Consider the following 13,405-nt stretch of genomic DNA (forward strand, 5'->3'; position numbering starts at 1 on the left):
CCTTATTTGATTCATGTTATCTACATAGATATGTCTTTCAATCTATGTTCCATTTCCATTTATTCATCTTTGAGATTTCCCTCCTATCTTAGTGATGGAGACTACGAATTATGTCGTTGGAAATGTGGGAAATCACATAGGGTGCATGGAGCCAACTGTTTCAACTGCATAACCCCACCACCTTTCTATGAAGGATCATATCCACTCATCTTATGAGGTTTCCCTTTCGCCTCTGTCAAACAAGGTTCATTGCAATTTTAGGTTAAACCTTTCTGTCCAGTGAGTGCTCACCCATCATATTCGTGAATGCCAAAGTACTGTGAGAGAGTCTTCCATTTTAGGATAGGCCCCTCTGACATCGGTCTATGATGCCCCTATCATCTTATGAACCAATCCAATAGATCCAACAGCAAATGGATAGCCCAATTTTATGGTGCATTTCCTCATTACTGAAGGACCCATCTTCATGTTAATGATGGAAGGCCTTTAGAGAGTTCATCATATGAATCGTCCTATCACATGCACTCATATTTTAGTGGAGGGAACGGAATATTACGACCTAGTTTGATTTAGGTCAAACCAAAGTGGCTCTTATTGACTTTCATAAAGCCAAATTTAGATGGGCCCTAAACAGCTAGGGTTCCGCACGGTTCCTCTTGGGGAGGAAGCTGGTGTGGGGCCCACCACAAAGGGAGATCATCCAATAATCTTAAGGACACCATGGCAATGATGTGCATTCAGCCATTGTGTGCGCAAGAGCCACTATCGAATCAACATGAGCCAAGTACTTATGGCCCATCTACGTTGCACATCACACATCCATACATCACATGCATGAACAACATAATTGATCCAATCAATTGAATAACTGTAAAACCCATAATTAAAGCCCATAAACATTCATAATATTACTGATTAATATTATCTAGGTATATGGGCTGAATTGCAAAGAGCAGTTTGGCCCATATAGCTTTTATGCTGTAATGGGCTAAAGAAGTTTTAACAGATTAAAACAGGGTTTTACAGATGTGGGTTGAATTGCATCTTGCAATTAACCATCAACTCCATATGTGAAAAATTAGGGCTGAGAACAACCCCCATCGAACCACAGATTCGGTCCAACTAGTTTGTTCCAATCTGGTTCAAATGGGTCTAGGGTTTGATTATTAATTCAAGATTTAATTCAAGAACATGATCTGAAATTAAATTGCTGATGCAAGACAATCAAGAATTAGTAGGAGGGCTGTTCGTAGGACTGCTACCCTGCAAAACAAAAGTTAGTTCGCAGTATGTAGTTTCCAAAACTGCAAATCGCAGATGGCCGAACCCTAATTTGCGAAAAACCTATTTTCTATTAATATTACATCAAAATTGAATTCCTATACATTCCGTCTAAAAATTAAAAAAAAAAAGTAACTATAGACCAAGAATGAAAGGACAACAGGTGCGTAGATTTCTTGTGCCATTAAAGATTTCGATCTCCACCGTACGGACAACTCAAAAATCAAGAAAAATATATAGAAAAATTCTAAATATAAATCAGATATATAAATATTTAATTTCAGATCAATCGCCGAAAATATGGGAACAAATTTCCTAGAAAACACTAATTTGTACAAATCTAGATCTGGTTAATTTTGGTTCAAGATTTGAACCTGGGCTCTAATACCAATGAATGCATAAGAGATCCATCATATGGATGGCCAAACCCTACAAGAAGGTTGGGCGAAATTTCAAAAATTTCTCTCTCTCCCATGTGGGAATCACATTCCCTATTTTTCAAAACTGCTTTTTCAATGATCAATCTTGAACCCAAACCAAACCAAATCTTAAACCAAAAGGGAGTGGAGGGATATACCTGATACAATGTAATAATAACCTCCAATGAAGGTGTTCACGCCCAAGGAAAAATCCAAGGACTGCTTCCACCTTTCAGCAAGAACCGAATTCTTCAACAAGAATTTGATGGAGGGCTGGTGAGCACGATTTCATATTACCTTTTCTGCTGAAAGGTAATATCAAGAACCCTTCTTGATCGCTCCCATAGGTGGACATCGAACTGGTATGGCGACAAGAGTAGGAGAGAAGAAGACAGTGCAGTCAAACTATGTTGTCTCTCTCTAGAAATCAGTAGTCTATTAGATGACCTGGAGGTTCGCCCTGCTCTTCCATTTATAGCCTTAAAGAGAGGTTCTCCTAATCCCATTAGGAGTTTACTAATCCAAATCTTTTATTTGGATCTGTACTCTCTTTAAGAGATAAGGATAATCCCTTATTTTATCTATAGATAAAGATCAGCCTTCCTAATCAAATTAGGAGTTTCCTGATCCAAATCATTATTTGGATTTGGACTCTTTGAGTGGATAGGGATAATCCCTTATCCTATCTGCTAATCTAAATCCCAGAACCGCCCTCTTTTATTTAATCTCATTAAGCCAGTTCGAATTAGGTTTTAGGCGCATTAAGTCCATCTGCTCACTTAGCCTCCTAACTGTTCTCGATTTGGTTATCCTTGTATGGTGTGGGACCCAAACATTGATCTACACATCAACCACATTGGTTCAGCCCAGCCTATGTTACAAGGCCTGGCCGATTTCACTGTGGGAGATAGTGAACCCCTGAGTCCATCACCATGGGCTCTTAATGGGCCCAACATTTACACTAAATGGTCCTTGGGCAAGCCACCTAATAAAAACCCAAGGATTGTGGGCAGATGCAAGACTAGCCCACCAAGCATTACCCTCAATGGTCTTACATTTAACCTCTCAGCCCATAATGATCAAACACTGCCCGACAAGAGAGGACCTCTCCCTCGGCTACAAGGCACAGTGTTGCACTCTCTACTCACATGGATCCGGGAATTAAAACCTTTTGCAAACATTTTGAAACCATATATCAATATATATATATATATATATATATATATATATATATATATATATATATTTTGCAAAACAAACTTCAACGTTTGAAATCAACTGTCGGCAGTTTAGGTTTCATTTAGAGAGAGTGCATACCCGATCGTTCACTTTGTCCGACAAATGGGCTGATCCTATCAATTTGATCACCCACTTATATGAATTCTAGGATTGTCCCTACATACCTAGGTATTGACCCTCTTTAAGGATCTCACTGATTGGCATATCAAAGACAGCCCAATCTGACACCTAGTGCAGTATCATAATCGAGTCTAGGGGTCAGGTGTAACATTCTAGTTTTGCCCTTCTATCTCCAAGGTCTAGGGCAATACTGGAATTTTGTTCCAGTTCAGGGTTTCAAGAAAACCCACACTGTATGTACCTCAGGTCTCACACTGGCAGCTGAGACAAGCCACCCCAAGCAACTTGGTGGCACATCAGTGTCAACCTTGACAGGATAAATCTCCCCAAATCTATCCAACGGCTGTGTAGATTCTAAACTAACATGAGTCTCATATGTGTCCTGTTTAAGGGTATTACACAGAAATACACCATAATAACATGAATCAAATATGTACTTTATTCATTTACCTTAAATATCATAATGTACATCATTCTGATTGGAGCTAAGGGCATACACTGTCTAACAAATGGGACATCCTTCACCAAAAGATTGCAGAGGCCTAGAAATCTTGGAAAAGTCCTTAATGAACCTACAATAGAAACCAGTGTGTCCGAGAAATGAGCAGATTTTCTTGATAGAGGTGGAAGGTGAGAGTTTAGAGATTCGGTCAACTTTTGCCTTATATACCTCGATCCCTCGTTTGGAAACTATGTGGCCTAAGACAATACCCTCTTGGACCATGAAGTGACTCTTCTCCCAACTGAGTACCAAGTTTGTCTCGATGCCCCATTGAAGAACATTTCGTAAGTCACCTACCATTTCTGAGAAAATTGCCATCATGCACCTCTGAAAGGTTGTTGGTGCATTACATAATCCAAACGGCATTCTTCGGAAGGCAAATGTGCCATATAGACAGGTGAAAGTAGTTTTCTCTTGGTCTTCAGGGTAAATGGCTACTTGGTTATACCCAGAATACGCATCTAAGAAGCAAAAATATTTTTGCCCTGCAAGTTTTTCAAGAATCTAATCAATAAAGGGCAGAGGGAATTGGTCTTTTTTCATGACTGCATTGAGTTTCTTGAAATCAATGCATATTCGCCATCCTATGGTAAACCGGGTGGGGATCGCTTCACCTTGATCACTTGTGACCACGATGAGTCCAGACTTCTTAGGCACCACTTACGTAGGACTTACCCAACTGCTATCTGAAATTGGGTAGATAATACCCGCATCCAACCACTTGACTACTTATTGCTTGACCACTTCTCTTATATTTGGGTTCAACCGCCTTTGCATTTCCCTACTCAGTTTGGCACCCTCCTCCGTATAAATATGGTGCATACAAATGGACGGACTAATCCCTTTCAGGTTAGCCACCGACCAACCAAAGGCACCCTTATACTCTTTTAAGACATTAATCAGTTTCTCTTCTTGTATAGGGGTTAAATCAACTACTATAATTACTGATAGTGTTTACCTAAAGTGTGCTCAACAATTTACATTTGTAAAATAAAGAGCTTAAAAGTAATATTTTTCCATAATAATTTTATAAATGTTAATTTTATTATTTATGCAATTTTTGTGCTGAAAGAATTAATAAATGAATGGAGGAAAGCCCAAACATAAGTCCAAGAAACCCAAGCCCAAGTTCCATTACCTAAGTATGAGTGCTGATTCGTTTCCTGTTTTACTCTGAATAGGGTCCGGTATTTTGGGAATATCTTTCTCTACAAATGTCTAAATTCGATAGCTATTGAGGCTATGGATAGCTAAGAGATAGGGCTACAATTCATCTATGATAACTTTCTCTAAACAAATCTCTATCTAAGCAAAAGTTGGGGGATATGAAGGGATGTGAGATCTATCATATGGATGGCTGAACCCTGCAAGAAGGTTGGGCAAATTTTCAAAAATTTCACTCTCTCCCATCTGGGAATCACATTCCCTATTTTAGAAAACTGCATTTTCAAGGATTAATCTTGAACCAAACCGGATCAGATCTGAAACCAAAAGGGAGGAGAGGGATATACCTGATATGAAGTAGCAGTAACTCCCAATGAAGGTGTTCACACCCAAGGAGAAAACCAAAACCTGCTTCCACAGAAGATGACACAGTGTGGGGTGAAGCAGAGTCAGCAAGATGGCTCTGCAATAAGAACCGAATTCTTCAGCAAGAATGGAGTAAAGGTCTGATGAGCACGACTTCAGATTGCTTTTTCTACCAAGAAGAAATATTAAGAACAATTCTTGATCACTCCCACAAGTGGAGATTGAACTGGGTAGGGGCGGCAAGAACAGGAAAGAACTTTGCAGTTTGTTGTGTCTTGTCTGGTTTCTTTGTCATGTCCGCCTTGCTCTCTTATTTATAGCCTTAAAGAGGCAACCTCCTAATCTGATTAGGAGTTTCCTTATCCAAATCTTTATTTGGATCTGGACTCTTTAAGTGATAAGGATAATCCCTTATCTTATTTGCGTTCAAGATCAGCTTAATCCTAATCAAATTAGGAGTTTCCTATTCCAAATCTTTATTTGGATATGAACTCTTTAAGTGGATAAGACTTATCCTCTTATCCTTATCTGCTGATCCAAACCCAGATCCGCCCCTATTTAATTAATCTAAGTAACCCAATTCAAAATTGGGCTTTAGGCCCATTAATTTTATGTGCTCACTTAACCTCTTAACCTGCTATCCACTTGGCTCTCTTTGTATGGCGTGGGACCCAAACATTGATCTACACATCAGGCACATGGGTTCAGCCCAGCCTTTGTTACAAGACTTGGGTGAATTCACTGTAGGAGACAGTGAACCCCTGAGTACATCACTATGTGCTCTTAATGGGTCCAACATTTACACTAAATGGTCCTTGGGTCCAGCCACCTTATGAAGTCACAAGGACTGTGGGTAGATGGAAGATTAGCCCATCAGGTATTACCCTCAATGGTTTTACACTTAACCTCTTAGCCCATAATGAACAAACACTACCCGACAAGAGAGGACCTCTCCCTCGGCTGCAAGGAACAGTGTTGCACTCTCTACTTACATGGATTCTAGGAATTAAAACCTTCTGCAAACATTTTGAAACCATAATATATATATATATATATATATGTATATCTTTATATAAATATATTTTGCAAAAACAAATTTCAACAGTTGAAATCAACTACCAGTAGTTTAGGTTTCCATTAGATAGAGTGCATCCCCGATCATTCACTTTGTCCGACAAAGGGGCTGATCCTATCACTATGATCACCCACTCAGATGAATTCTCGGACTATCCCAACATACCCAGGTTTTGACCCCCTCTAAGGATCTCAGTGATTGGCATATCAAAGACAGCCTGATCCGACACCTAGTGCAATACCATAATCAAGTCTAGGGGTCAGGTGTAACATTCTAGTTTTGCCCATCTATCTCCAATGTCCATGGCAATACTGGAATTTTGGTCGATTTCAGGGTTTCAAGAAAACCCACACTGCATGTACCTCAAGTCTCACCCTGGCAGCTAAGACATGCCACCCCAACCAACTTGGCGGGCACATCAGTGTCAGCCTTGGCAGGACAAATCTCCCCAGATCTATCCAATGATTGTGAAGATTCTAAAGTAACATGAGTCTCATAAGTGTCTAGTTTAAGGGTATTACACAGAAACACACCAAAATGACATGGATCAATTATGTACTTTATTCATTTACAATAAATGTCAATAGATACATCAATCTGATTGGAGCTAAGTGCATAACTATTTAACAGGATAAGACGTGGATCCGGGCTGAGCAGATTGAGGAGCCTGGCAGCACAATAAAAAGGAAAATTCTGACCTAAAAGGGGGACGACTTCTAGATGTTATTTTGGCATTATTTTCTCAGTCTTTCACGAAGAGAAGAGGGGAGAATGACATCCAAGTGCAGCTAAAGCTTTAACAAGATTAGTCATGCTCTTTGATTCCATGAGAGATTTCAATGTTTAATTTTGTTCTTGAGAGACTTCTTTTATTATTTTTAGATTTGATAAACCCAGAAATTATATTCTTCAATTTCCATATAAGATTAGTCATGCTCTTTCCATGTGCAATTTGTTAGAAATTAATTGATTGGGTAGACTTATTTTATGGGTTGATCCTTCACTACAATATTGTCAGTTTGATATATTGTCATTATTGGATAGCTTGTAAGAATAGATCATTTTGTTCTTCACTGAAATTAATTTTCTCAGAACAAATACTTTTGTTCTTGTCATTAGACGACCAAGAGTTCCAGAGATAGAGGGGATGGTACAAATGAGAGCAGAGTGGCTTTTATTTCAACCGAGCTTACCTCTTCCTTACCCTTGAGCTCGGGTAGGTTGTGTGTTGTAATTCAGTGAGCTCGGCGACGTCTCTGCTGCTTTTTTGTGGGCTCCACATTGGTGCTGCTGGCCTCGGTATTGCCTGGAGTCTGCAGCCAAGACCTCGAATCGGTTCTCCACGAGCGAAGCCACGAACTCGGAAAGTTGAGGTGATGCAGACCTGGTAGGCTGGGACCCTCCCGACCTGACTGCGCGCGGCGAGGCAGGGGTAACTAGTCTTTCCTTCCTCCCGTGGGATGAGACTTGACTCTTGAGAGGATTCTGGGTCTGAGAGGTCTCTCCACGGTGAGAAGGATGCTCGTTCTAACTGCATGGCCGGACTTGTTGCTCGGCCGGATGTCGAGGAGGAAGCAGCTGCTGGGTCTGAGGAAGCAGCTGCTGGGTCTAAGGCAGCGGAGGAAACTGCTGCTGATAGTGACACTAAGAAACTTGGCACAGCACTAGCTGCTAATATAGTTAGAACTACTGGACCTGTTGCATCTGAGCTTGCATGGCTCGCATGCATTGCACCAGGTCTTCAAGCTGGTTTTGAGCTGTCACGGGAGGAACAAGAGAGGGTTCAGTGAAGGTCGTTCCAACCGTGGAAGGGAGTGGAGCATTCACGGGTGCCATTGTTTGAGGCACGGTTAGGATGGGAACTCCATCCATAGAGAGGAGGATGGTGAATGTCCAATACACACCACTGGGACCTAGAGTTGCTCTCCGGTGGTGTTCATTTCTGCATTGCGTGCTGCGTTGCTAGAGGAAGCCATGAGAACTGAAGTTTGCAAAGTTTTGGTGGAAGGCTTTTAGAAGCATTCCCATAGATGGCGCCAAATGATGTAGCACGATCTGGTCACTCCTAGCTGGCAGTGGCCTGACTCCTAGCTGGCAGCGGACGGTACCTGAGATGGAGAAGACAGTGAAGGATTCCCGGGGAGTTCGCCCGGCGGGAACACTCTGACGCTTAAGTTAGAACTCTGAGAGAGAACTGTAGAGAACAATAAGAGGGCTAAGAGTGTAGATAGCGCGAAATCACCTTGTTCAAGTTACCTCTGTCCCTTGGGGATCGGGACCTTTATATACTGATGTTCTATCAAATCGGGTGTAACCGCCTTTGATCCTCTGCTACAGTTGTTATTTGCCAAGCTGATTCGATTGGGGCAGGTATCCATCGCAGTGTACTGTCCTGTCAGTTGAGAGATGTTATTCAGAGCCGGTGTGTACCACGCTGCCTGGCGTGAGACGTGGCGCAGTCCTCTGGACTGGCAGGTGCTGCACCATTAGACAAGAGATGTGGGAGCAGTCTGACAAGCACGGTCCTGTCAGGTAGGATGTTTCCCAAAGGCTCCGATTTATTCAATAGCGAGCTCCTTTGTAGCGAGCTCCCTTGTAGCGAACTCCTTTATAGCGAGCTCCAATAGCGAGCTGCCTGGAGCTGTAGCGAGCTGTCTTATAGTGAGTTATTCTGCTGGGGTTTCAGCGAGCTCATTACGTTGAGTTTTGGCCAAGCTATCATGCTGAGCTGTCACTTATGCTGAGTCATGTCCACGTGTCACCTGGTTAGGAGGTCGGGTTAAGTCACCCTTCATCGCCCCTCATCAATGATCGTGAGCCCAACCCATCTCAATCCAACGTTGTGACACTAGCATTAAACTTGAGCTCAACCTAAGAATGATTTTGAGTACCTAAACCTAGCCGAGCTCATTAAAAGGCCATTACACAATGTTAGTCCCACTTATTTAGGTCTTGGGAAGGGTAGACTCAGTATGATCCTTGCCCTTGGCATTTTTTCACATGAAGTGTCCACCTCAGGCTCAAACTTGTGTTCTCACACTTATCAGCCCAAGATTTTACTATTACACCAAGTAATGGCTCAAGTCCACCTCATCTCATCTAATATTCCTAAAGCTCTAACCTAATCTGACCTCTCCAATTTTTTAGAAGTTTACTTTTTATTATTTTTGACCAAAATCTAGTGCTTTACAAAAAAATACTTGGTGTAATAGACTTCTTGCTTAAAGTTCTAAGCAAGCTACAAATGGACCACCCTCATTGGTTAAGGTTGTTGATGGAGGGTGATTTTCCCCGACCTCATCTTAGGGGGACATGTGGAAGTGACTCAGCATAAGTGACAGCTCAGCGCGACCAGTCCGCCAAGATCCTGCGTGGCAGCTCAGCACCGGGTAACACTCCGATTATCCCGAGCTCCTCCCAAGTAAAGGATCCCCCGAGCTCCTCCATGGTAAGGAAGTCCCTGAGCTCCTCCTCAAGAAGGGAACACCCCGAGCTAAGATTCTTCCACAGGCCTCCCAAGCCAAGGTATTGCAAGACAGGGATCTCCCGAGCTCAAGGCACTTTGGGGTGAGCTCGGGAGCCTCCTAACATTTGTTCCAACAAGCCTAAGTAGGCCGCCTCGGGTAGGATAACCTCAGTATGGCACCTCTAGCTCGGCATAGGGTAGCTCGGTGCAAGGTAGCTCGAAGGAAGACAGCTCGGCGTATCACAGGAAGATCTTCCCTGACAACCCGTACCTTCCAAACCTGGGGCCCTGCACCCACATCTCTCGCCAGGCGGCGGCGTGCCTGCCAAGCCTGAGAGGTGTCCCCCGTATGACAGAGCCGTACCCTGCAACAGTGACCTGCGCAGCCCTGCCAAGTAACGGTTGTGACAGAGAATCAGAGGTGGTTATGTCAGATTTGACAAAACACCATTATATAAGGACTCCAACCCCCTGAGAGAAAGGGTAATTGATTTCACGCTATCTGCACTCTTAGCTCTGCTTGTATTCTCTGTAATTCTTTCTCAGAGTTCTAACTTGATCGTCGGAGTGTTCCTACTGGGCAAACTCCATGGGAATCCTTCACTGTCTTCCCCATTCCAGGTGCTCTCCTTCGCCAACTAAGAGTCAAGCCACCAACAGCTAGGAGTGACCGGATTGCGCTACATCATTTGGTGTTGTCTGTGGGAACGCTTCAAATATCCTTCCACCAAAACTTTTCAAACTTCAATTCTTATGGCTTCTTCTAGCAATGCAGCATGTAGTGCAGAAATGAGCATCGCCGGGGAGCAACTCCAGGTCCTAGCGGTGTGTGTTGGACAGTTCACCGTCCCGCTCTCCGCGAACGGAGTTCCCATTCTGAACGTGCCTCAGATGATGGCACCCGTGAATGCTCCACTCCCTTTCACGATTGGAACAACCTTCACTGAACCCTCCCTTGTTCCCCCCGTGACAGCCCAAAACCAGCTTGAAGACCTGATGCAATGCATGCGAGCCATGCAAGCTCAGTTGCAACAGGTCCAGCAGTTTCAATTATATCAGCAACAAGTGCTACACCAAGTTTCTCAGCATCACTATCAGTAGCAGTTTCCTCTGTTGCCTCAGACCCAGTAGCCCCTTCCTCCTCGACATCCGGCCATGCAAAAAGTCCGGCCTCGCCGTCAAAGCGAGTGTTCTTCTCGTCGGGGAGAGACCTCTCAGACTCAGAATCCTCTCAAGAGTCAAGTCTCATCCCACGGGAGGAAGCAAAGACCAATCACCCCTGCCTCGCCGCACACAATCAGGTCAGGAGGGTCCCAGCCTACCAGGCCCGCATCACCTCAGCTTTCCGAGGTCATGGCCCCGCTTGTGGAGAACAGGTTTGAGGTCTTGGCTATAGACTCCAGGAAAGATCCCTCTATCCGCAGCCATCACCAACAGTCCGCCGCCCTCCAATGAAAACTGTGCCCGACAATACCGAGGCTAGCAGCACTAATGCAGAGCCCGCAAAAAAGCAGCGGAAATGTTGCCGAGCTCGCCGAACTGCAACGCATAACCTGCCTAAGCTCAAGAGTAAGGAAGAGGTAAGCTCGGGTGAAATAAAAGCCACTCCGCTCCTCTCTGTACCAACCCCTTTGTCTCTTGAACTCTTGGTCGTCCCAATGCCCAAGGACTTCAAACTACCTCCTTTGGACAAATATGATGGATCATCCAACCCGAATGATCATGTAGACGCCTATCAGTAACAGATGCACCTAGCAAGGGCCAATGAGTACTGCATGTGTGTGGCTTTCTCCACCACTTTCAAAGGAGTGGCCCGTACATGGTACCGGAACCTCGCGCCCGAATCAATAAGAAGCTGGGCACAGTTCATGCAAGTCTTCACTTCTCACTTCATCACCAGCAAGTGGTGCCCGAGGACCCAAGAGAGCCTCCTTGGCATAGTCCAGAGGGAAGGAGAATCTATCCGAAGTTACATCAAGCGGTTCAATGATGCTTGTTTACAGATAACCGACCTTGACCCCGCAGTTTGGTTTACAGTGGCCAAGAGAAGCATCATGCACAAAGAATTCAAGTGGCACGTGGTGGTTAATCAGCCAAAGACTATAACCGAGTTCCTTAAGCTCGCAAACCAGTTTATAGGGACGGAGGAGGAAATCAACTAGAAGGGAGAGTAGGTCACTGAAAAGAGGAAAAGGGAAGCCGAGTCCTCAGCCTAGGGGGACAACAAGAAGAAGAAAGACCCAGCTCAGGGGGCAAGGCCAGGTCAGCATTTCTGAGCTCCACCAGCAGAGAGGAAAGACTACACGCCCCTGAATACAAAGTGGGCTGAGATCCTCATGGCGATCAAGGACGCCCCATACGTGAAGTGGCCACCCCAGCTGAGGGGGGACCCTAATGTAAGGAACAAGAACTTGTATTGTAGCTTCCATAAAGATCACGGTCATAGTACCGAGAGTTGTAAAAACCTCTGTGATGAGATAGAAGAGCTCATCCGTTGCGGATACTTAAAAATTTGGTCATAGTACCGAGAGTTGTAAAAACCTCTGTGATGAGATAGAAGAGCTCATCCATCGCGGATACTTAAAAATTTTGTATAGAATAATAATAATAAAGCAAGTCGGCAGGGGGAGCAAAGTAGAGATGCTCCCGAACCCAGCAGCAGGCAAACAAAACAGCCGTAGAGGCAGCCCCCGAAAGAGAGACCAATTCGGGGGACCATCAATGTGATCATCGGAGGATCGATCATCGTGGGCTGCACCTTGGCTGCAGCTCAGACATCATCGGAAGGGAAGACCAAAACCCCCCGAAGCGGCTAAGGACTAAAGACTCCATCTTCTTCACAGAGGACTATGCGTGCGGGGTTCACTACCCCTACGACGATTCACTCGTCGTGAAAATAAGGATCAACGACTTCGAAGTCAAGCGCCTCCTCGTCGACTCCTGCAGTTTGCAGATATCCTCTTCAAGGCAGCATTCGACAAGCTTTAGCTTCAAGAGAATGACCTCAAGCCCACAAGCACCCCCTTGGTGGGATTCAGCGGAGAAGAAGTCAGGCCCTTGGGGAGAATCACTGTACCCGTGGAGGTCAGAACCTGTCCTAGCATGGTGAGGCTCAACCATGACTTCCTGGTGGTCGCGACTCCCTCCCCATACAACACTATAATAGGTCGGTCCATCACCCACACCCTGTGTGCGGTGGTCTCCACCTACTATCTGGCGATGAAGTTCCCTACGGAATTCGGAGTTGGAATGGCGCGAGGCGATTAGCTCGAGTCTCGCAAGTGCTACGTCGCTACCCTCAAAGGGAAAGCCAAGGTGACAGACAACCTCGAGCTGGTGCGACCTACGGAGCAGTGCGAGGAGCGAGCTGCACCCACAGAAAAGACCGTCTCCGTCCTAACTTCAATAAAGGACCAAGCTCGGACACTCCAGATCGACGCTTCAATCAAGGAGCCTCTACGGTTCCAACTAGTAAGTTTTTTACTTGAAAATTTAGATGTTTTTGCATGGTCCACAGCAGAGATGCCTGGCATAGACCCTAGCATCATCACTCACAAGTTGAATACTGATCCTGTGGTTAAGCCCGTTAGACAGAAGAAACACAACTTAGCCCCAGAGCGCTGGAGAGCAGTTGACGAGGAGGTCGGGAAGCTCCTCGCAGCCGACTTTATCAGTGAAGTCCATTACTCGAGCTGGGTGGCCAACCCCGTTCTGGTAAAAAAGGCAAATGGTAAGTGGTACATGTGCGTCGATTATATTGACCTGAATCGAGC

Source organism: Nelumbo nucifera, chromosome 5, assembly GCF_055504915.1.
Source record: "Nelumbo nucifera cultivar China Antique chromosome 5, China Antique-T2T, whole genome shotgun sequence".
Classification (NCBI taxonomy): Eukaryota; Viridiplantae; Streptophyta; class Magnoliopsida; order Proteales; family Nelumbonaceae; genus Nelumbo; species Nelumbo nucifera.